Here is a 3251-nt window from a genome sequence, read left to right on the forward strand (position 1 = left end):
AAGATGAGGCAGAAGACCATGGAAAATGTTGTTTTTCCACACAAGGCGGCTGACGGCTCCATATGAGATAAGAGAAATGCACGTTTGTTTGCCCTGCGTGTAGTCCACTTCCTGCTTTTGGAGCAGTCTCCGGTCCGCTTGCATTCACAATGCATTCGAACCACGCTAGAGTTCACTTCAACTGAACCGAGACCGAGGTTTTTAGGCGGACCAGAGTTTCTTCCCAAACGAACTGGACTTTCTAGGCAAACGTAGTAGAGTTAGATTAAGGGTGCATTCACACCAGCCCTGTTTAGTCCACTTTAATCTAACTCTAGCTCGTTTTCCTAGAAAGTCCGGTTCGTTTGGGGAGGTGTGAATGCGCCATTGAACTCTGTCACAGAACAAAAAGCCAAACTCTGGCCCAGGCTAAAACCTAGGTCTCGGTCCAGTAAAAGAGAACTCCAGCGCGGTTCTAGTACAGTGTGAATGTAATCAGGCTGGGCCCCGCTCCACAAGCAAGAAGTGGAGTACAGCGCAGGGCAATCAAACACGCATTTTTCTTACCTCATATGGAGCCGTCAGCTGCCTTGTGTGAAAAACAGTATTCTCCATGGTCTTCTGTCTCATCTTCTGCTCATGCTGAGTCCATTTTTGAAAAATGACAAAATATAACTCCTAAGGGTGCATTCACACCAGATAGTCTGGTAGACTCGGTTCGGTTTGTTTACATTTGAGCTGGTGCGTTTGCATTCACACTGCACTGTGCAGTCGAGTCAACCTGTTGAACCAACCTATTCCCCCACTTGCCTGTGCGGGCGCTGCACCAAGAACTACTGAAAGAAACAACACAAAAACCTGAAGACACTTCTTCTTCTAAAGATAAAAACAAAAACGGAGTGGCATCAAGTTTTATCAGTTTTAGGAGTTATATTTTTTCAAAAATGGACTCAGCATGAGCAGAAGATGAGGCAGAAGACCATGGAGAATATTGTTTTTCACACAAGGCAGCTGACGGCTCCATATGAGGTAAGAGAAATGTGTGTTTGTTTGTCCTGTGGAGCGGGTCCGGTCTGTTTACATTCACACTGTACTCGAACCACGCTGGAGTTCTCTTCTACTGGACCGAGATCTAGGTTTAAGCCCGGGCCAGAGTTCGCCTTTTTGTTCCGTGACAGAGTTCGATGGCGCGTTCACACCTCCCCAAACGAACCATACTTTCTAGGAAAACGAGCTAGAGTTCGATTAAAGCGGACTAAACAGGGCTGGTGTGAATGCACCCTAAAACTGCTAAAACTTGATGCCACTCTGTTTTTGTTTTTATTTCGAGAAGAAGAAGAAGTGTCTTCAGAGGTTTTTGTATGGTTTCTTTCAGTAGTTCTAGGTGCAGCGCCCCCACAGGCGAGCGGGGTAACAGGTTGGTTCAACAGGTTGACTCGACTGCACAGTGCAGTGTGAATGCAAACACACCAGCTCAAATGTAACAAAATGTTATGAATATTGGTCCCCAACCGAACCGAGTCTACCGGACTATCAGGTGTGAAAACAACCTAAAGCTCTGAGGAGGGACAGACTGAGCGCTGCTGCCCCAAATCAAGCTGCCTGCTTTGGATTGAACAAGAAGAAGACATCGCTGAAACCACGGAGCTCAAATGTTTACAGAGAAGTTACTAAACTTCATCATGATTCATGAACAACCACTATCAGTTGTAGAAAACGAAGGATTTCTCAGCTTGATACTTGCAGTCAAGATATAGTTTACCCTCCAGGAGATATTTATCAGTACAACTGTAGACAATCACAAAAAACATATGATTTGAAAATTATAAATATTAAAAACATAAACAGCTACATTATAAAGTGATGTAAAATACTAAAAACAGGAACATGTCTGTTGGTTTATGCCATGAACTTAGCCGATGTTTACAGCCATTTAACATTTAATTTAATTTAATTTGTTTATTCATTCATTTAAATGAAACAAAATAAATAAAAAAATCATTAAAAAGAAACCATGTCTTGGACACTCGTGTGAAGAGAGGGGCGGAGCTGTCAACTGATCACTACCTGGTGGTGAGTTGGCTCCGATGGTGGGGGAGGATGCCGGTCAGACCTGGAAGACCCAAACGTATTGTGAGGGTTTGCTGGGAACATCTGGCAGAGTCTCCTGTGAGACGGAGTTTCAACTCCCACCTCTGGGAGAACTTTGAACATGTTCCGAGGGAGGTGGGGGACATTGAGTTTGAGTGGACCATGTTTCGTGCCTCTATTGTCGAGGTGGCTTACCAGAGCTGTGGCCGCAAGGTTGTCGGTGCCTGTCACGGCGGCAACCCTCGAACCCGATGGTGGACACCGTCGGTGAGGGATGCTGTCAGGTTGAAGAAGGAGTCCTATTGGGCCTTTTTGGCCTGTGGGACCCCGGAAGCAGCTGATGGGTACCGGCAGTCCAAGCGACATGCGGCTCGGGTGGTTGCTGAGGCAAAAACTCGGGCATGGGAGGAGTTCGGAGAGGCCATGGAGAACGACTTCCGCAAGGTTTCGAGGCGATTCTGGTCCACCATCCAGCGTCTCAGGGGGGGAAAGCGGTACGCCACCGACACTGTTTATAGTGGGGGTGGTGTGCTGCTGACCTCAACTCGGGATGTTGTGGTCGGTGGGCGAAATACTTTGAATACCTCCTCAATCCCACCGGCATGTCTTCCACTGAGGAAGCGGAGCCTGGGGACTCTGGGTCGGGCCCTCCAATCTCTGGTGCTGAGGTCACCGAGGTGGTTAAAAAGCTCCTCGGTGGCAGGGCCCTAGGGGTGGATGAGATTCGCCCAGAGTTCCTTAAGGCTCTGGATGTTGTGGGGTTGTGTTGGCTTACGCGACTCTGCAATATTGCGTGGACATTGGGGGAAGTTCCCCTGGATTGGCAGACCGGGGTGGTGGTCCCCCTATTCAAAAAGGGGGACCGTAGAGTGTGTTCCAACTACAGGGGAATCACGCTCTTAAGCCTCCCTGGTAAGGTCTATTCGGGGGTTCAGGAGAGGAGGGTCCGTCGGATAGTCGAACCTCGGATTCAGGAGGAGCAATGCGGTTTTCGTCCTGGCCGTGGAACACTGGACCAGCTCTACACTCTCAGCAGGGTCCTGGAGGGTGCGTGGGAGTTTGCCCAACCAGTCTACATGTGCTTTGTGGACTTGGAGAAGGCGTTCGACCACGTCCCTTGGGGGACACTGTGGGGGGTACTCTGGGAGTATGGGGTACCGGGCCCTTTGATACGGGCTGTT

This window comes from Nematolebias whitei, chromosome 17 (assembly GCF_014905685.2).
Source record: "Nematolebias whitei isolate Nwh7 chromosome 17, NemWhi1, whole genome shotgun sequence".
Taxonomy (NCBI): Eukaryota; Metazoa; Chordata; class Actinopteri; order Cyprinodontiformes; family Rivulidae; genus Nematolebias; species Nematolebias whitei.